This window comes from Peromyscus californicus, unplaced genomic scaffold (assembly GCF_007827085.1).
Source record: "Peromyscus californicus insignis strain IS unplaced genomic scaffold, ASM782708v3 Scaffold_11__1_contigs__length_118956290, whole genome shotgun sequence".
Taxonomy (NCBI): Eukaryota; Metazoa; Chordata; class Mammalia; order Rodentia; family Cricetidae; genus Peromyscus; species Peromyscus californicus.
This window is the reverse complement of record NW_026294402.1, coordinates 101,047,433-101,069,295: the sequence shown is the minus strand read 5'-3', so window position 1 is coordinate 101,069,295 and position 21,863 is coordinate 101,047,433.

The following is a 21,863-nucleotide window of genomic DNA, read 5'->3' as shown; positions in this document are numbered from 1 at the left end:
CTGAGACTGGTCTACCTGCAGTGACGCCATCAGTGCCTCCCTGCCATCTCCAGCTCCATTTACCAGGCCCATCAGGACACAAGGGGCTGGAAGGCAAGAGGGCAGGAAAAGAGGTGGGTCACCAGAGCCTGTCAGGGCTGACTGGAATGACAAAGCATGAGGGGAAAGCCACAACCTAACATCAGCTCTCCAGCCTTCACAGAGCACCCTCCATCTGGTGCTGTTACTGTCCCAAGGGGACAGTACCGAGGTTATCTGTCCTCCCTTCAGGAGGACACTGAAGCTGGTGAAGAGGAACTCACCTGACCTGATGGCTGGACATCTGAACCCAACACCATCCCGCATCAAGTCTCGTTTTACTGTTTCTTCCTGTTCTGAACTTAGGGCCCGTGGGATCTGATGTGTCTGTGGAGGACTGGAGGCAGAGTGCATGGGTAAGGATCTTTTTTCTTATTTGTTTGTTTTTGTTTTTTGAGACAGGGTTTCTTTGTGTAGCCTTGGCTGTCCTGAAGCTTTGTAGACCAGGCTGGTCTTGAACTCACAGAGATCCACCTGCCTCTGCCTCCTGAGTGCTGGAATCAAAGGCATATGACACCCCCACGCAGCTAGGTATGGATTCTGATATGAGACATTCCCTGCGTCTGCGTCTCCACCTGGACTGCCCCTGCCCTACCCCCAGCCCTCACCGGTGGCTGGCTTGAGTTTACGAAAGCACCAGTGCCTGGGACCCGGTGGTGCATGCAGGAGGTCCAGGGAAAGGAAGAGAAGGTGTGTATCTACCTGAATGGGAACAAGACCAGGGATAACTCTAAGAACAGTAACCGAGCCCAGCCCTGGGGACATTTTTAGCAGCACTGTTCCTAAGCAGAAACTAGAAACTCCAGGAATAGCAGTGGCAGAATTCAGAAATCGGCTGCAGCTCCCCTAAACCATATCAGTGGGGATGAAACAAGCAAATTGCAGGGCTACATTCAAAGCCCCACACAAAACTAGATGCCGGTTGAGGGGTTGATATAAACACGAGAGAACTGTTAGAAGGCCAGGATGTGACAAAGGGCAGTTTGTGACACTCTGGGCGGGTGAAGGAGGCACACCAGGAAGCTTCCACCCATGGCCATTTATCACGGCCACAGATGCCAAACACCCTTCGTCATGCTGGGGAGACACAGGTGTGAGCAAGACAGAGCCAATCCTAGACCTCAGGGAGCTTGTGCACTGGCAGGGCAGGTCTGTGGTGGATGGCACGTGTCCGTTGTTATCCATTGTCCCTTTGCAGGGGTTCTGTAATGTCAAGCCTGCTACGTTTAAACAGGTCCACGAGGCAGAGACACATAGTTGATTGACTTCCTTCACCCCAGTACAAGGTCCCTCACAGCTGAGTTGGTTCTGAGGACTGAGCTCATGCGTATACTCCATCCCATTCACCAGGAGTTCCAAACTCCAGACTGTATTAGTCACTTTTCTGCTGCTGCGACAAAACGCTGTGACCAAGACACCTTACAGGAGGAAGCGTTTATTTGGGCTGGCAGTTGCAGAGGGATGAGAAACTATCACGGTGATGAGGCATGGCAGCAGCCTGAGCGGTCACATCTTCAGCCGCACGCTTACAGCCAAGAGAATGAACTGGACGTGGGGTCAGGCTGTGAACGCTTGCTCAAAGCCTCCATGAAGGCTGCACTACCTGTCCCAAACAGTGGCATCAACTGGGAACCAAGTACTCAACTCGCTGAGCTTATGTGGAGTCCTTCCCATTTAAACCACCACACTCCTCGGGACCCTCTCCTAGCCGAATATCCCGTGTTCTCTCACTCACTAGGAGTAGATCCAGATTCAGTTTGGAGGGCCATGCTGGGGCGTGGACTAGCGTTGTTCTCTAGGTCTGAGGGTGCCAGGGTCAGATGGGGAGATAAAATGCAATGGGAGAGAAGCAGGGCCTGGTCACGTTCCCTCGGCTGCCTACGGCTCGTTATGTGCTTGAGCAGAAAAGAGAAGATGGGAGGAAACAGTCTGTCTCAAATTGCTCATCTTCACCGCAGGCGCGCGGTTTGACGACCATCCGTCATTCAAGCCACCATGCACACGCCCATACAACTAACATGTGTGAGTGGCAGAATGATGGATCCCCAAAGATGTCCTAGTCCCCAGAACCCAGGTTGTTGCTTAACATGGCAAAAGGGGATTAATGTGGCAGATGGAATGTGGGCTGCTAATTATCTGGAGTCAAAATAGGGAGGTTATCTTGGATTTTCCGAGTGGGCCTAATGTAATCACAAGGGTCTTGAAGAGGAGAAGAGAGTCTCAGAAGAGAGGTCCAGAGAGGTGACAGTGTGAGAAGGACTTGGCCAACATGTCTGAGTCTCAAGATGAGGAAATAGGACCAAAAGACAAGGAAAATGGGAAGCCCAGAAAGGCAAGGAAGTGGTTACCCCCTGAGAGTTTGGACTGCAGCCCTGGGAGAGCTCAGACCATGAAGACACTGTTTTCAGAATAAATTCGCTTTGTTTCCAGCCCCCCCCCCCCCTTTTTTTGGTTTTTCGAGACAGGGTTTCTCTGTGTCGTTTTGGTGCCTGTCCTGGATCTTGCTCTGTAGACCAGGCTGGCCTCGAACTCACAGAGATCTGTCTGCCTCTGCCTCCCGAGTGCTGGGATTACTGGCGTGCACCACCACCACCCGGCCCCAGCCCCTAACTTTGTGGTAACCTCTTACAGCAGTTGTAGGAACTACACACACCATCGATTCATTCAGCCCATGGCGTAGCCATCCAGCCAACCACCCATGCATTTAGCACACATACATTGAGTGTCTCTGTGTTAGCTGCCAAACTATGGCAGAGAACAGTGACTACCTGCCTCAAGCTCTCCATCCAGTGGGGAGGCGGACACAGGGTTTCCGGTTGGGGATCTTTTCCACTCTGACGGTAGGAGTGAGACATTTGAAAAGGATTATGGGAGCATCCACGATTTGTCAGTTCTTAGTGACAGGAACAAGACACAGATTATTGCAAGACAGTTGTGAGTCTATGCAGCCAGCATCTTTCCTGAGGGCTGTCTGCTAGTGGCCACTGTCCTTGCTGCCTCTGCCGTCACCCCCACACGAATGTAGAGCTCTTAACCCTGTCCAGTGAGTAGGCAAAGGGATAGGTCCAACCAGGATGTCTACTTCCATAGTGCAAGGCCCCTGACTGCCCTGCCACTCAGCCTGGCTCTCCAGGCTTCTAGGCCATCTGCTAGTGGTAGCTAGGGTACTTGCCTGCTCAGAGGGTCAGGCTGAGCCTAGTTGGAAGGATGTGTGATTGTAGACTATGGACCATCCTCTCTTGAGTTTTCACAACCTCATCTATGGAAGGAGAATAATGATGACATGGCCCTTCTCCCAGGGTCATAGGCCAGGCAGAGAGAAACCACTACAGAAGCCCATACTGCTCAGGCCCTGGTATACACAACTCCTCACTTGGGAAAGGCAATACTGAAGACTATAAGTGAGGTACACAGTTGTCATGCTCCATGAGGCTGAGGGGTAGGGCTAATGACATTTAGCCCCTTTTGTGAGGAAAGAATAAGGTTCTAATACCATCCCTGAGGTCTAGGCCTTGACTTGCCAGAGCCTAATCACATCACAGCCTGCAGTCACTGGCTGGAGAGCTGCCTTAGGCCGTGTGGGCCATGGGCACAGTTTCCACCAGGTCCAGCTCATGTTACAGTCTTCCAGGAACAGCCTGTACCTTGGTGCGGCTCTGAGAATGAGCCAAGAAGGTGTTGGCCATCCTGGTCCAATGTCCTCAAAGGCAAGACGTGTGTCTCGCCACATCCAGCAGATGCTTTAGGCCAAGAGTGTGGCCCAAGATAGCTTCTGGGAAGCTGATCCGGAAGGCTTGGTGTGCAGAGGTGGGGGCAGGGTGCAGCATCAGGAAGGAACTATGAGTGCTCCGGGTAGAACTGTAGACAGACTGTGTGGGGGCCAGAGTCTCCTTTCAGGGTAGTCCTCATGAGGGTAACGAGGCACCCTGTTTATGGGGCCACTAGACAGAGTCACTGAGCATGAATGACTTCTCCACACAGCCAAATGAAACCATAGATTTCAGCTGCTGGGCCTTCCCAGACCTTCTCACACCAGGACTCCCTGTGGTCAGCATGGCTGCCACAGGCACAAGCAAGTCCGAGTGCTAGTCCTGGCCCCGTCAGTGCTCTCAGGATATTACCCTTCTCCGGGCTTCTGTTTTTCCTTCCAGAAAAGGGGGCAATACAGAGTAGCCATCATTGGTGAAACACCTGCAAGGCCTGGAATCTGTACCCAGAGAACTTGTGGATTTATCTCATTGTTCCCCTGATTCTGGGTGAGTCAGCGGAGGATTCAACAGGAAGCAGGCTGTCTGAGTGCACAGTCAGTGATTGGCAGAAGCAAGCCGTACCTAGGTCTGGTACTGTGAGCTGAGGCATGGAGAAGGTGGAAGCTGAGTTGGGGTGGGTGTTTGTAGCTCTGAAACCATTATGCTGTCTGGGTCTGGCTCTGTCTGACATCCCCCTCCCTTTACCCCTCTCACTAAACTGCCCTTCCCCCAGCTGGGCTCCCTGCCAGCTGTGGACCCTAAAAGTGACATCACATGGGAGCTTCTGGACTAGGCAGTATCATCATCGCCTTCTTCTTCTTCTTCTTCTTCTTCTTCTTCTTCTTCTTCTTCTTCTTCTTCTTCTTCTTCTTCTTCGCCTTCTTCTTCTTCTTCTTCCTCCCTCCCTCCCTCCTTCTTTCCTTCCTCCTCCTCTGTTTTTGTTTTTCATGACAGGATTTCTCTGTGTGGTCCTGGCTGTCCTAGAACTTGCTCTGTAGACCAGGCTGGCCTCAAACTCAAGATATCTGCCTGCATCTGCCTCCCGAGTACTGGGATTAAAGGTGTACACCACCACTGCCAGGCTGCAGTATCATCTTTCTCCAGGCCACCTTTTAGGTGGGTCTGGCCAGGCATTGAAACAACAGAATACACATTCACACACACACACACACACACACACACACACACACACACACACACACACGACCTTGTGATCTACCCTGGCCAGTGTCCGCTAGCAGTAAGAGCACAGATCAAAGATGCTCTGTTGTATAGAACATCCTACAGGGATTCTAAGTGCCGGAGCAGATAGGCAGCACTTGTAAGTGCAGGTCCTAGGTTCAAGTCCTTCGTATGTTACACTGTCTAAGGGTCTTTGGACAAGTCACTCATTCACCACTCCCACCCCCTGATACACATGCATTCTCTTCACCTAACATACACTCACAGTGCTCCCTCTGTGTATTGTACACCAAGCCAGCCGCCATAAGGAGATGATGCGGAGCAAGGCCTGGCCTGCCATGGGCGGTGATAGGTGAAAGCACGTGGCCAGTTGAATAAGATCAACGAGACAGTGACTATAGTGTCTGGAATGGTGCCCTGAAGGTACAAGGGCACAAACTGTTCTAATGAATAATGATGTTTCAACCCCGTTGAGCTCGGAAGCCAACAGGCAGTTAGGGCTACAGGTTGTGTGTGTCCATGTGTCCCAGGGCTGATTCTCTGGGAAAGAGTTGGCAGAAGCCTCGAGGTCCCACATCTCTGAGGTCAGTGCTGCATGTGTTTATCAGGAAATACCTGGGTACCTAAGCAATTAGGGCCCTCCAGCCAGTGGGGAGGAGAGAGGAGAGATCAGTGGCTGTGTGCTCCAGACTCTGCTGTCAGCCTCTGGCTTCGGGCCACCATGAGTCTCAAGATCCAGCCTCCGTGTAGAGGAAGTTCACAAAGCCTTCCTATCCCCTTTCTCTGGAGGAAGCTGGGGGCAAGGCCTCCAGATGACTCCCCCTGCCCTCCATCATGAAATTGCACTTAGAGACAAGGATGCATGTGGTTTTTGTCAGCTCTCAAATGCTGTTTTTCATGTTGTCCAGCCTCTCACTACAGTCTAGTCTCCTACCTGACTCTCTCCTACCGTGTTACCACAGGGCTGCCTCTGCTGGGCCAGGATGGCCCTCGGTTGCCTCTCTGGGGCTCCCTCCAGCCAGCTGGCCAGGTGATCTTAACTATTTCTTTTTCTTGTTGTTTGAGACAGGGTTTCATGTAGCCCAGGCTGGTCTCAAATTTTCCATGTAGGGGAGGATGACCTAGAACTTCTGATCCTCCTGCCTTCCACACCCTGCATTCTGGGGTTACAGTGTGTACAAGAGTGCCTGGATTTATGTGGGGTCCAGGATGCTCAGACTTCATGCATATCACTATTAACCGAGGGCATCCCTAACCTGATTAACTTAGCTTCCTGACTTCTGCAGGCTAGGCATGCCTTTCTGAGTAGCCTGTAATTTTGGGGCCCTCCCCCCAGTCCTCCAGGGAGACAGTGGATGGGATTTTTCAGCCCCACAACAGAACCAGCAAAAAGCCTCAGTGTGGGAAGCAGCAGCCCAGGTATTTCCAGCAAGCTGGTTCTTTATGATCACACAGCCTCCTTCAGACCCTGACAGACAGCAGCTCCTATGTTCAGGATGAGGCACAGCCCATGTCTCTGCCCTGCCCACTGAACCACCCAAGCTTCCCACTCACCAATCCAGGGCAGAGCCCATCTGGTTAGTCAATTGCCTAGTGCACACAGCTGCTTGAGAATCCACCTCCAGGCCCCCAAATGTGCTGTTACACTGTCCTTACCTGACTCAGCCTCATCACCCCATTTCTGGTAGGTTTTCAGAAATTCCCAACATGGCCCTCTCCTCATACCTCCCCAACCACAGGCTTGTTCTCTTCAAGTCCATCTTCCTTCTGTATAGAAGGGATCCCCAAAGACAGGTTTAGCCCCACCAACACAGCTCCTGGGGGTGCATCCAAGGAGACTATTCAACTTCACCTCCTCAGACATTCCTGCTCCTGAGCACAGTCTGGTACCTATTCTATCCTGAGGAAGTCATACAAAGGGACCTTCAGCCATGGGTCCTATTCCAACACACTTCATTCCATCGCAGTAAGGCACCTCGGCATCCATCCCTTCTCTTTCCGAGCTGCCTTTGGCAGGAGAGACAGGACAAGAGGGTCCAGGGCTGGGAAAGGAGTGGAGGTCAGGGGGTCTGCAGGGGTAGATCCCTGAAAAAGATACCAAGTCTCTGAGCCTGGAGTGGAGGCAGAGAGTGGAGGTAGGGAAATAGCAGGGGCTGGCCCCCGCTCCAAATCCAGGTCACTCCTGGTCTGCTCAGCAGCCGTTCAGTAATTAGGGGCCAGCAGGACACAGGCGGGCGCTCCGGTGGCAGAAAGCCTAATTGTCTGATTTCTCAGGTAATTAACAGGCTGCTGTCTGGCCTGGCCCCACAGGGCCCCAGCATCCGCCACCCCATCCCCTGGGCAGCACTAGCTGCCTAATGAGGCCAATTACTGAGCGATGTCTGGGCCCTCATTAACCACCTAGAAAGGTCATGCGGGACTGGCACCAAGGGGCAGGGCTCAGCCAGCCATAGTGGAGGCTAGCACCCCCACCCACGCTCCAGAGATCAGGCCACAGGTGTCTGTTGCTGACCCTTAAATCCTCACCTGTTTGACAGCAGCTTCATACCTCCTTTCCTCTCCGAATTCCCTTGCCACTTTCAGCAAAGTGGTCTTGGGTATGTAATTCCCTTACCCGGTCCTTGGGGTTCCTGGATTAAAAGTTATGTATGTGGCCGGGCGGTGGTGGCGCACGCCTTTAATCCCAGCACTCGGGAGACAGAGCCAGGTGGATCTCTGTGAGTTCGAGGCCAGCCTGGGCTACCAAGTGAGTCCCAGGAAAGGCACAAAGCTACACAGAGAAACCCTGTCTCGAAAAAAAAAAAAAAAAAAAAAAAGTTATGTATGTGAAACCCTGGTGTACTGTAGGTGTCCTCACATGTCCCCACATATGGCCAGTGCTCACATTCTTCCTGCAGGTCAATACCACCTGCATTTGTGAGGGGGGCCAGAGAGGATAGGGCTTGTGGTCACAAGTGTGTCAGAATTCCACCCTGTAGTATACTATCATGAAGGCCAATGGCAGCAGGGACAGTCCCAAGGATTAACCCAGATGAGTGTGGTATCCTAGGAGTCAGAAGAGGGTGGACAGGCTAGGGATGTGGTCTAGAAGAAGCTGGACCATCAGGGCACCTGAGCTGGCAGAGAAGAATAATCCCTAGGAAATGAGATTCAAATCCATAGCAGTGAGCTGGAGAGACGGAGCAGCAGTTAAGAGTGCATACCGCTCTTGCAGAGGACCTGAGTTCAGTTGCCAGAACCCACACTGGTCAGTTTGCAACTGTTTGTAACTCTGGCCCCAGGGGATCTCATGCCCTCTTCTGGCCTCTGTGGCACCTACACCCATGTGCACATACCCCTACACAGATGCATACATACACACATAATGAAACATAAAAAAATAAGACCACTGTGAAGCCAGGGAGCCCTACCCCTCTCTTTGTGTTTCAGGCCACTCAGGGAGAATCTGAGAGTGCCCAGGCTGTTGCAAGGCAGGAACCCATATTTTCTTGGTCAGTTTGTGCCATTCTTGCTTGGTCAGGAAATTTGATGAGCGTTGTCCCCTAGGATGTTGAGTTTGGGAGACTTCTGTAGTTTCTTGGTTTTAAGAGTTCTGTGACCTAATTCCATGCTGACAAATTCCATATTGTCCCAGCTCCTGTAATTGCCAGCTTCTGCTTCTGCTGCAGGCCAAGAATCTTATTCAGGGTTTCCAAAGTGTGTCTCTTAGGAGCCCTTGGCTCAGAGGGCGAGACAAGTACCAGAGGTGAGGCGTCGGGTGGGGTCTTCGCCTCATAATCTGAGTTGATTTTAGCTTTCCCTTCTTTTTTTATTTTTATTTATTTATTTATTTTTGGTTTTTCGGGACAGGGTTTCTCTGTGTAGTTTTGGCTCCTGTCCTGGATCTCGCTCTGTAGACCAGGCTGGCCTCAAACTCACAGAGATCTGCCTGCCTCTGCCTCCCGAGTGCTGGGATTAAAGGCATGCGTCACTGCCACCCAGCCTGATTTTTTTTTTAAAGATAGGATCTCATGTAGTCCAGGCTGACCTCAACTCACTATGTAGCTGAGACTGGACATAAACTGACCCTCCTGTCCTCATTTCTCACCACCATACCTAACCAGCTCATCTGAGCTCTCTATGTGTGCCAGGCATGTGCAGAGACTCACTGCCTCCACAATTGCATTTGGAAGTTGTAAAATCCTGAAATGAAGGTAGCACGGGGTCCCATTTTACAGATGGGAATACAGAGGCTACTACAGGCTGAAGCTGTGCAGTTTGGCTCAGTTTATTGCTCTTTGGAAGGGGAACCAGGACTCATACCCAATTTCCACTCTGAGCCACCAGGAATACATATTCCTTCATTAGAAAGAAAAACAGGTGTAGGAGTTGAGGGTGTGTGTGTTATTATAATTTGTTCCCTCCTGGTTGGGGGTATGGGTGTCTGCCTTTTTGCCCCAGGAGAGTTTCGTCCTGGCCTCAGGTTATCTAAGGGCCTCTATAGCATCGTGCAGCACTTAATGTGTCTGAGGGTCCGTCTGCCTCCTTCCCTCTGTCCCACTGGGTTCTGCTGGCCTCAGTCTAAAGCACTAAGATTCATCCCAGAAATAGCCTTTGTTTCCAGCCTCTGCTCTCCCAAGTCACAGATCACCTGGTGTGACGGTTCCTAGTGTCATCTTGCTTCAAGACTCAGGGTGAGGTGGCTGTGAGGAGCACAGAGGTTCCTCCAGAGCCGGGGAGCAGGGTGAGCCAGGGATAGGGGTTCAGGAAGGGAGGAAGGGACCAGTCTCCCTAAGCCTGGCACTGGTTTGAGGCTCAGTCAGGTCACGGGTCAGGATCCTGCATCCATCTAGCTGCAGGGATGAGGCTTCAGGTGGAGCTGAGGCCAGAGGTCAGAAGTTTCAAGTTTTTATCTTGCTTGGCAGCCAGAGGTCGATCTGGAGTCAGGGGTCACAGGGCAGGAATGCTACTCAGATCTGATGAGGGTGGAGGTGTAAGCTCAGTCAGAGGTCAAGGTTAGGACTTAGGCTAAGGTTGAGTTAGAGGTCAGGGGTCAGATGGTTATGCTAGTCCACTGCTGCTGCCTGAGAAGGAGGCCCTCAGAGACCCCGAAACGGTCCCATTTCCTAGAAATAAACCAGCCGGGGGCTGGGAACAGAGAGGCTGCTGTGTTAAGCCAGATGGGGCTTCCAGGGGTTGAACTTTTGAAAGGGCTGGAACCAAAGCCCCACTTCAGAGGTTCCAACTCTGTTTTCCTGCCCTCAGGATACCCGCTGCCCCAGGCTTCCTTCCATTGCTAGTGGCTGAACTGCGGGTCACCTCCATCACTGATGGTGTTTCTTCGGTGTTGCCTGTTTCTGCAACCCCTTCCCCCAGGGCCACAGACTGCAAGGTGGGGAGAGTGGAAATAAGGATGAGTCCTCCCACAGGTGTGGGGTGTGCCCGCCCCATGGCATAGCCTTAGAGGCAACACCGGGCCAGCACACTGTCCCCAGTCACAGCCCAGAGTACCTTTCTTTTGGCCGAGCTGCCCACCTGAACAGTGTGCAGGCTCCTTTCCCAGACTCTCATTCTTCTGCCTCAGTTTCCCCACTTTTTCCTATGCTCAGCTGAGCACGGACAGACATTGGAGGACTAGGCATCATAGCCCCAGCAGAACCAGAGGTGGAGGAGGCATGCAGGAATGAGCAACCAGCCAGGGGACAGGGAAGGGTACAGGCAAAAGCCTTGTCACAGGCCCCTCTGTTCTCATCTCCCACGGGCAGGTCACAGAGCAGCCTCAAGCCACCAACCCACCAGGGCTCTGGCCCAAGAGGATTGTGGAAGGTTCAAACCAAGGGGCAGCTAGAGGCATGTGTGAGGGGGTGGGAGCTGGTGGGGCTGAGAGAGCCCCTGGGGGACAGAAATGACGAAGTTTAGAGCCAACAGGGGAGATGGGGACAAGAGGATTGTCTGGCCTGCCTAGTATGTGAAGCTTCCAGAGTTTGGTTATGAGAGTCCCCGTCACCTCCTCCAGCCAAGCTATTAATACCCACTACGACCCACGCACCCTTGCTGGGAGGACGCCGAGTTCCCAGGGGGCTAAAAACGGTCTGGGATGGGGGTGGCCATCTCTCCTCCCTCTCATCTTGTTGAAAGAGCTGGGGCCAAAGGTCAGGATAGCTTGGAAGGCAGGGAAGCAGGGTGAAGATACGGAAGAGGGAAGAACTTTGGCCACAGCCTGTGGCTTCCTCATCAGAGTAAGCAGGCACTCAGCCAGCAGTCCCCCAGTTTTGCAGAGGCTGGGAGGGAGGGCCTTGACCATGCTTCTTCCCAGGCGGGGATTCTTCTCTAGGTCTTGGATTCTAAGTGCCCATCCAGGCTTCTCTTTCCCGAGGAGCTCAGCGTGGTCCTCTGGGCTACAGTGGGTTAGGATGGTAGCTAAGGGCCGCCTATCAGCGTAAGCCATTAGGTGCTGGGCAGGAGAAAGACAGCTGTAGGGAATGGTTTGGAGCCATGAGGGGGAGTCTGGGTTGCCCAGAGTATATTGTCCATTTTTGTCTCAGCTGCAGGTGAGAACCTTGTCCTCAGAACACTGTGGAAAATGGTTTGCTGAAGGCATTTTACAGATACAGACGCTGAGGTGGGTGGTATTGGTCTACCAGTGTGAGCTGGACTGATCTAACTGTGCTGTTTCTAGTTATGATTCCAAAAGGAAGTTTTCTGGTTTGTTTTGTAGGCCCATGAAAAACCATCAGCTTCCATAAAAAAAATCCCTGGCCACCATGTATTGCGGACTCACTGGGCTGCCCGGACCACCAGTGAGCAATCTGCAGCCCTCCTGACTCGTGCGCTGACTACAGCCCTGACCTAGAATCGACAGCCATCTCCCCCCCGCCCCCCCATTCCTGGGACTCACGAGCACTGTCCTCGAACTTCCTGGGCTAAAGGCCACCAAAGGCCACCTGCTCTCTCTTGTATCCCTCTCCTTTCTAACGACAGATGCACCGAAGTTCAGACGCAGACCCCAGAGGAGCACAGACTTGGCCAAGAGATTCCAGACAAGAAAGTGGCTGAGAGATTCCTCGTGCCGGAAATCCTGACAGCTGCCTAGCTAAAAGGTCCTGGGCACCAGGCCCTGACCCCAGGCCAGGAGGAGGCCATGTCAGGTGTCCAGAGAAGTTGGGGGAGGTGATAGCTGAAGTCGGAGGCAGTCTGCCTGTGGTTAACAAGCTGTCAACACCTCCCCAGCTGCCAGAGGCCTGCAGGCCTGGAGCTGGGGGAGGGGTCTTTCCCTGATCTGGGTGGTCTGAGGAAGGACCTGAGGAGCTGATGGGTTCTGCCCTGAGGGGTCTGAAAGATCAACAGGGCTCTGTTCTGAGGGGCCTGAGGAGATAAGCCCTTGGGGACTCTTGGGGAGTCCAAGAAGCAGCAGGTCCTGTCCTGAGGAATTTGAGGAGGTGACCCTGTTCTGAAGTCTGAGAAGGGCATCACGTTTTGTCCTGGGGATCTGACAGGCTTCGTCCTGAGGGGTCTAAGCAGGGGACAGATCTTGCCTTGATGGGCCCAGGGAAAGAAGCATAGTCATACACTATGGTAAGGAAGACTATCTGGCCTGAGGAACCTGAAGAAAGGATAGGCTTCTGGTCTTATGAGCTGGCAGAGAGGCTATACATGCATGTACATATATATATATATATATATATATATATATATATATATATATATGTACATGTATGTATATATGAGCACTGTACATATACACCCTTCTTTCTTTTTTTTCTGTCTTGTTTTGTTTTGAGACAAGTTTTGCTATATAGCCTTGGTTGGGTTGGAACTCACTATGAAGGCCAGGCTGGCCCCAAACTCAACAGTAATCCTCCTGTCTCTGCCTACTGAAAACTGGGGTTATAGGTGTGCCCCACCTCACTAGGTGTTTGTTATTTGTTTAAGACAGAATCTTAGGGCTAAGACGTAGCTCCGTGGTTAAAAGCACTGGCTACTCTTCTGGAGGACCTGGGTTTAATTCCGAGCACCCACAAGGTGGCTCACAACTGCCAATAACCCCAGTTCCAGGGAATCTGATGCCCTTTTCAGGGTACCAGGCATATACCCGGCACAGACATTTATGCATGCAAAACACCCAGGCAGATAAAATTTATATGTATGTATGTATGTATGTATGTATATATATATATATATATATATATATATATATATATATATATATATATATATATTTGGGGTTTTTTTGAGACAAGGTTTCTCTGTGTAGTTTTCTACCTGTCCTGGATTGCTCTGTAGACCAGGCTGGCCTCAAACTCACAGAGATCCGCCTGGCTCTGTCTCCCGAGTGCTGGGATTAAAGGCATGCGCCACCGCCACCCAGCAAAAAAAAATTATTTTAGTTACAAAAAGAAAATGACAGACTCTTATTCTGTACCCTAGGCTGACCTACAACTTGCTGTGTAGCCCAGGCTGCCCTTGAATTTACTATCCTTCTGCTTCAGCCTGCCAAGTGCTGAGATCATAGCCTATGCCACCATCCCTGTCTGAGAGGACATATTTCTATTTTGGTTTTGTTTGTTATGAGACAAAGTCTCACTAAGCAGCCCTGGCTGGCCTGAAACCTGCTACATAGATCAGGCTGGCCTTGAACTCACAGAGATCTGCCTGCCTCTGCCTCCTGAGTGCTGGGATTAAAGGTATGTGCCACCACACTTAGCTGATGATATATTTCTTAATGACAGTTGGGGAATGGGGTAGAAAGGAGGTCTGGGCCTGACTGCACTTCCCCATGCAGGAAATGAGGTGTCCAGCTTTGCCTGGATTTTCCAGGCCCCTAGGCCAGTCTTCGTCTCTATGGTAGAGTGGAGAGGAGACGGCCAGTCACAGAGCATGGCCCAGAGGACTCTGTCCTGGAATAGGATTGCTTCTACCTCATCCGGCTCCCTTGCTCCATTAGCATTTGCTCTCCTAAACCCTAGGCCAGAGTGCAGCCTGCCCTGGGGATGCTCCAGCAGTCTTCCTGAACTGACAGAAGGTACTGTGTTCATAGCTGAAGCCTCTCTTTGGAGCCTTACCAGCAGCCCTAAGCTTATAAAGGCATTGGGCCTGAATCTTTCTGCTCCACTCTGTTGTTCTCAGTGGTCCTCAGCCTGGGCTCTATCCTAGCCCCTGGTCTTTTAGTAGAAGTCACAGCACTGCTGCACAGGATCTGGGCTTCCCACCCATCTCAGCTGTCCCTGTGACTCTGTCCAGGACTCCAGCTTCTCTCTTTGCTGGGTTCCAGCTCCTATCTTGTCTGTCTAGGTTTTATTCTTGTTTCAGAGTTGGACCCAAACCTATTTCTGGTTCAGGCTCCCTCTCTGCCTCCTCTCTGTCTCTGCTGGTGCCCCATGGCTCTCTGTCTCTGCTGGTACCCCATGGCTCTCTGTCTCTGCTGGTGCCCCATGGCTCTCTGTCTCTCTCTGTCTCTGCTGGTGCCCCATGACTCTCTGTCCCTCTGTGTCTCTGCTGGTGCCCCATGGCTCTCTGTCCCTCTGTGTCTCTGCTGGTGCCCCATGGCTCTCTGTCTCTGCTGGTGCCCCATGGCTCTCTGTCCCTCTGTGTCTCTGCTGGTGCCCCATGGCTCTCTGTCCCTCTGTGTCTCTGCTGGTGCCCCCTGGCTCTCTGTCTTCTCTTTGCCTCTGGCTGGTGCCCTATGACTCTCTGTCCCTCTGTGTCTCTGCTGGTGCCCCATGGCTCTCTGTCCCTCTGTGTCTCTGCTGGTGCCCCATGGCTCTCTGTCCCTCTGTGTCTCTGCTGGTGCCCCATGGTTCTCTGTCCCTCTGTGTCTCTGCTGGTGCCCCATGGCTCTCTGTCCCTCTGTGTCTCTGCTGGTGCCCCATGGCTCTCTGTCCCTCTGTGTCTCTGCTGGTGCCCCATGGCTCTCTGTCCCTCTGTGTCTCTGCTGGTGCCCCATGGCTCTCTGTCCCTCTGTGTCTCTGCTGGTGCCCCATGGCTCTCTGTCTCTCTCTGTCTCTGCTGGTGCCCCATGGCTCTCTGTCTTCTCTCTGCCTCTGGCTGGTGCTCTCTGATCCAGACTCAGATTGCCCATTTCACGATTGTTCTTAGGCCCTCCTTCCATGCCAGGCTGCCCACTCAGACACCCGCTGAAGCTTTGGAGAAGCTTGGAAGGTGCCAGTGGTGACCTGTTCAGGACAGTCACTGTAATTCCCCAGAGGCGAGAGAGGAAAGGCTTAATCTGGAGGGCTTAATTTCCCTGGGGTCTATCTCTGTTGAGGTCACTGATGACTGTGGGCCCTCTTCTAAAGAGTTGTAGCTATATCCAGGCATGCTTGAGCAAGGACCAGGGTACAAATGTCTACGCATATGGCAGGTGTTTTGCTCTCAAGCTCAGGACATAGTGTTCAGCAGAGATGACTGTTCCTGTGACTGCTATTCTCCAGGGTCCTTAAAGACATGATGGGACCTGGGGGAGGGGGCTTGAGGGTTGGGCTGAGCTCCTGTGACTTACCCCTCATGTGCGTGTACCTCACATTCCACAGCAGTCCTTCCTCTGTGGCTCAGTATACATACCCCCATACCTGGAACCTGCCTGTCCTCAAAGTCAGTCTGAAATGTATACAGTGAGGCTCACCAAATTAATTACCTCTGGCTTGGGGATATATTTTTCAAGAAGACATTTTTCCAGGAGGAAAAACACGCAAGAGCTATAATTAGTCAGGAAGAGGAAAGAAGAGCGGAGTGTGTGAATCACCAGCGCCAGTGACAGACGGTTTGAGCCCAGTTAGCAGGAGTTTCAGAGTTGCTAGGGTGTGGGTGAACTGGGGGGGTGAGGGGTGGGGGGTGGGCACCGCATGGGGAGGGTATGCTACCCCAGGATACCTAGGTCTTGGAACTAAAAGAGCTGATACACGTGGGGGGAGGGCTCTCTAAAGAGTCTTTTGTCCCACTCCGACTGAGCCTGTCACCTGACACCCTTTCAGAGTCACGGCTTTCCGTTTTTACCTGCCCTGTCCTTCCAGGCTCCTGCCCAGCTTTGCCATACAAGGGCTGCCCCCCCCCCCCCCCCAAACACACACACACTGGTTGACCTGTGCTTGGGCTAGGAGGCTTGCACTGTGAGGGAGGAGAGGTTGAGCTGTCAGAGGCTTGGAAACTGCCCAGGCCAAGCCAGTTCCTCACCCCAGAGTGCTCACTAACGAGTGCTCTGTGTCTGGCCCACAGAGGAGCAAACTGAGGCCCAGGGAAGTACCAGTTCTGGCCCAGGGCCACACAGTCATGAGTGGAGTGGCCTCTCTGCCTATCAGATATCACAGCTCTGCCAAGCCAGACCCCAGGCAGGTCTCTGGGCCAAAACAAAAGCAATCCTGCTCACCGAGTCTGTGTCCTGATGAGAAGGCCACCAGGCACCTACAAGGCAGGTGACCAGAATCAGCTTGCCAATCACAGAGGACTTTACAGGGGAAGAGGCTGAAACATGTTTAATGCTGAAAGCAAAGCAAAGCAACAGTGATGCATGGCTTAATCCCAGTAGGCTGAGTCAGGAAGGACCCAAATTCAAGATCAGCCTTGGCTACACAGAAGAACCTGTCTGCTGTGGGGTATCTACCTGAGCAGACTGCTTGGACATGGGTTTAGGCCCATAGAAAGTCTTTCTTAGCCAGCTGGTGACTACCCTGGATGTTTGGGATCCCAGTGTAGCCCTGAGCCTTTCTTAGGGTGAACTTTTAAGCTCAAAAACCATGTCCTGGGTTGACATACTTCAGTTAACAAGAACAGTTAGCCAGAAGAGGAACCACAGAAGCCAAAAAGCAAGGTTAGTCCATTTAGAGATTTCCCCAGAGTTATGGACTTTGATAGGTTAGGTCTTCATTTTAGTTTTGGTAGGTGGTGGTGTCTATGTGCTGGTTTTTTTTTTTTTTTTTGGTTTTTTCGAGACAGGGTTTCTCTGTGTAGCTTTGCGCCTTTCCTGGAACTCGCTTTGGAGACCAGGCTGGCCTCGAACTCACAGAGATCCACCTGGCTCTGCCTCCCGAGTGCTGGGATTAAAGGCATGCGCCACCACCACCCGGCTATGTGCTGGTTTTTATAGCCCGAATGGTACCTCCATCATGGAGTCAGTTGTGCTAAGGCCTGGGGCCCTATTACACTGTCTCAAACAACAGAGATGGTGGAAGAAGTGTGATAGTGGCCTGTAGCCTTCAATAAGTGTGACTTTGTGGAAGGGACATTAAATGTTTCCAATGCTTTTGGAAGAGTGGCAGGAATTAGAGTCAGGGGTGTCTAGGGAGGACACTACTTGGGGCAGGTTACTACAGTGCCCATTTCCTCCATTTTCCCAGCAGTTAAAAATACATCATCTTCTGGGTGGGTGGCCTGGGAATGACCCTTGCTCTCTGGAGGCCCTCTGCAGGTTATTTTAAGATTTATTTCTTTTTAGGTGCGTGTGCGTTTTGCACATGTGTGTGTATGTGTGTCTGTGCATCACGTGTATCCCTGGTGCCTGAGGAGAGCAGAAGAGGGTGTCAGGTCCCCTGGAACTGGAGTTATAGACAGTTGCGAGCCGCCATGTGGGTGCTGGGAACAGAACCCAGGTCCTCCAGAGGAGCAGCCGGTGCTCTTAAATGCTGAGTCATCTCTCCAGCCCTGCTTCTGCAGGTTATTGATGTCTGGGACCCATTGTCCCTAGGAAGCCCCCATTTAGATGGTCAGTGATTAGATGCTGGGTCCTTAATGTGCCCTTGAACAGGTGAAGATAATGCCTGCGGAGCACCGAGTCCCAGGAGCCGGGTCTCTTCTTCTCTCCCTTTCCATGCCTGAGCCCTGGCTGCCCACATTTTTTGGAGTCCCAGCTCAGGTCTCCGAGGCCTGGAGCAGCATGGCCTGTGACTGAAGGTGAAGATCTCAGGTCCCCCAGCGGGTGGGAGGAAGTGCTCTCCACCAGCTTGGCAGCATCATTTGGTACACAGTGCTTTCTCCTAACCCCACACCAAATTAGTCTTCCAAATTACAGGGTGCACCTCTTCCAAATCGGAGATTGGGCAGGAGAACAGAAGCCAAGTTCCCTTCCTGTTTCCGGCTCTCAAATGCCCTCACTTGGCCGGTTCCCAAGTGAGGACTATGTTACAAAAGAGTTCTAAGCATGTACCCTCCCTTTCTGAGTGCAGGGATCCCCAAGTCCCGAGCCCCCATCAGTATCCAGGTCAAGGCTGTACTCTGTAGGTATTTGACAGTGAGCTTGAAGCCAAAGAGGTCCAGTCAAGACCAACCCCAAGTTCAAAGGCAGTTTGGAGATCATTTCTGATACTGTGCTGGACTCTGAAACACTGGGTGGGAGGGAAGGTGACAGTCATGTGACCAGACGGTTACAGGATGGAGTAACTTTGGTAGGGGACTAGCAAGCGGTGGTGGGAACTCCTGACGCCGTTAGGGAGGACTCCCGAATGAACCGGGACCAAGGGGAAGACCATTCCAGGGGAGCAGAGTACAAGCGAGAGGAGCAGAGTTGGGGTGTAGACACAAGGAGTGGGTGGAAGCATTTACTGGTGCATTCAGATCTGGGGACCTTGTCCATTCGCCATGGGGTGGGGTGGGAGTAGGAATCCGATTCCTCAAGAAGGGAGGAGGAAGAGACCACGATGGGAGAGGTGTGTGTGTGTGTGTGTGTGTGTGTGTGTGTGTGTGTGTGTGTGTGTGGTGTAAAGAGGTATGGCGGTAGAGGAGGGCTCTCTGGGATATCTCACATCACCCTCCTCTACAGATACCACAATCACAGGGACTGGCTGCAGGCCTGGAGGACATGGTTTCTCCAGCCCCAGTGGGACAAAGGATGCATGATGGGATGGAGAGGAGCTAGAGGTTCCTCCAGCGTGGGCTCTGACTCACACAGCTCACCTGCCAGGCGGCTCATTGCTCACCAGTTTGGATTTGCCCAACTTCAGCTTTGGGCCATCCTTCTGGATGAGGGGCTGTTCTCAGCCTTAAGCTCTCAGCCATGGCTCTCTGGAAGCTAACCTGCAGCCACCCCCAGCTCCCATCTTCATCCCTTTACCTCCTTTGCCTGAGAAAGCCTGGGGACAGACGGACTCCGGACAGGACCCTGAGTTCCACAGCCTGCGTGGCTCTGGCTGCCAGACTGATTTGTCTTGATGGATAGTGCCAGCAGTTCTGACCATATGGCTGTGGGGTTCCAGGTGAGAGCTTCCCCACTTGACAGCCAGCATGTGGGCATTGGAAGTACCCAGCTTGCTTTCTGAATGCCTAGCTTGTTACCGGGTACATCCTGCCTGTGTTGATCCAATGGTGCCTGACCAGGTTGTGGATCCTAGCCCACAGGTAGAGGCCGGGCCACATAGACACCTTCAGGGGCATCATCAGATAGATGAATGCTTGATCAGTGAGCCCCTCTGTCAGCCCCTGCTGTGTGTCTGGCTCTGTAATGCTTCTGGACTTCTAGAAATTCACTAGATGCCAGCCTAGCATAGTTCTAATCACCTGTAATCCCAGCACTTGGCTGAGATAGGAAGATCATGAGTTCAGGGCCCACCTAGGCTAGGTAGTGAGTTTAAGGCTAACCTGAGCTACAATAATGAAACCTTATGTCGAAGAGAGAGGGAGAGGGTGAAGGAGAAGAGCTAAAAGAATTAAATACGAACTCAACCCCAATTTCTGCCCTCAGGAGCTTTCAGTCTAGACAGCCACAAGGGAGGTAGCAGGCGACAATAAATCCCGGGCACAGTAGTAAAGCTGCCCCAGACTTTTGGGAGCAAAACCCTTCAGAATCCACTTTCCATCCGGCAACCAGAGAGGAGCCTGTCAGAGTCACCACTGGCCTCCTGCTCCTTCAGGTTGGCCTGCCACAGCTCTCCATGTGGCCCTGTGTGGGGCTTGGCTCCACCCTCTCTTGGCCTCCACCTCAATGGTCCCTCTGGCCATGAGGCTCTGCCAGGCTTTTCTTTCTGTCTGGAACCTTTTCCCTTTCTTTTTTGTTATTTTGTTGATTTGTTTTGTTGTTGTTTCTTTGCTTGTTTTGAGACAGGATCGATCTCTGTGTATCCCTGGCTGTCCTGGAACTCACTCTGTAGACCAGGCTGTCCTTGAACTCACAGAGCTCCACCTGCCTCTGCCTCCTGAGTCCTGAGGTTAAACCCAGTGTCACCACAAGGCCTATCTTCCCTTCTAGTTTTACTTGCCACTTTCTGCTCAAGAGCCAGCTCCTTAGTTCCTAGCTCTCTCAAACAGACCTTGGACGTCACAGTCAGGTGTCTTTTTCAAATGCGCGGTTTATTGTTCACACATAAAGGGGGGGGGGGCACAACTCATAACAAATGAGTGTAACAATCTAGTTCTAAGTGATTCCAGTAGTATCCGGAGGCAGGACTCGTGGACAGTAGGTGGAGGTGGCCAAGAGGGCTGTAAGCCTGATAGCTCAGTGCACAGCCAGCCATCATGTCCTCGTCCACTGGCAGGAGAGGGACAGTGGGTGGGTGCTGGCCTGAGAGTGAGAGGCTGACTGGTCATGGCCTCAGTCACGCTTAGCCAGGTCAGCCAGGGTGCTAGACGCTCAGTGGTCCCAAAGTGAGAACCAGGCCAGAGTCAGGATATTATGGGAGACTTACTCACTGAAAGGGTCCCTTGTTGCTAGAGTACGTGATTAGTGTGTGTTAAGGTATGTTGGAGACCAGTCTGCTGAGCTGCCTGGAGTCTTGGTTTTAGTCTTCTGAGGCTTATCTTGTAATTGCAGACTTTTTGGCCTGCTCCTAATTGGTGAGGGCTGACTGTTCCCAGGGTCTTGCTGGTTATGCCCAGGTGTTTGCTTCTGCTGTCAGCATGTACTGATGACGTCAGGATGCTGAGCAGGAGTGTCTCCATTTTGTGAATTGTTCCATTTTTCTTTTCTGTTTTGTTTGTTTGTTTGTTTTTTAGTACAGGGTCTCTCTATGTCCTGGAACTCACTATGTAGACCAGGCTAGCCTCATACTCACAGAGATCTGCCTGACTCTTCCTCCCAAGTGCTGGGATTAAAGGTGTGTACCTGCGCACCTGGTTCATTTTGTTGTTTACTAACACTCCCAGGACAGTTCCCAGGCTCCTAAGACTTTGATAGGTCCCTGTGCCTACAGCCCCTGCACTGTTCCACGGTGCACTCAACACCTTCAGATCCTTCAGAGAGAGAGAGAGAGACAGAGACAGAGAGACAGAGGGGAGGAGAGAGAGAGAGAGAGAGAGAGAGAGAGAGAGAGAGAGAGAGAGAGTTTGATGACAACAGACTCCACTCTAGGGAATACACCATGATTTTCTTGGCTGTATCTCATTACTTTACCCACAGACTGAGTCCAGAAAGTGTTCTTAATAAATATATGTGATTATTGAGTAAATGAATGTAGAAACCACAGTGTTTCTAGAACAAAAATGCAAGTTCAGATGCACCCAACTGTTAAGAGTGGCAATGTTAGTCCATATCCACATATTGAGAAAATTTGCAGAGGCGGTTTGTAGTATTTGGATGAAAATGACTCCCATAGACATGTATATTTGAGTGTTTGGTCCTCAGTCGATAGAACTGTTTGGGAAGGATTAGGAGGTGTGGCCTATTTGGAGGGCGTATGTCACTGGAGTCAGAGGTACTTTGAGGTTTCAAAAGCCCACGCTATTCCCAGTTAGCTCTCTCTCTGCCTCATGCTTATGGCTAAGGATGTAGGCTCCCAGCTACTGTACCAGCGCCATGCCTGCCTGCCTGCTGCCATACTCTCTGCCACGATGGTGATGGATTTGCCCTCTGAAAATCGTAAGCCCAATAAACTCATTCCTATGTAAGTTGCCTTGATCATGGTGTCTCTTCACAGCAATGGAAAAGTAACTAAGACACAGTTAAGATCTGAATATAAA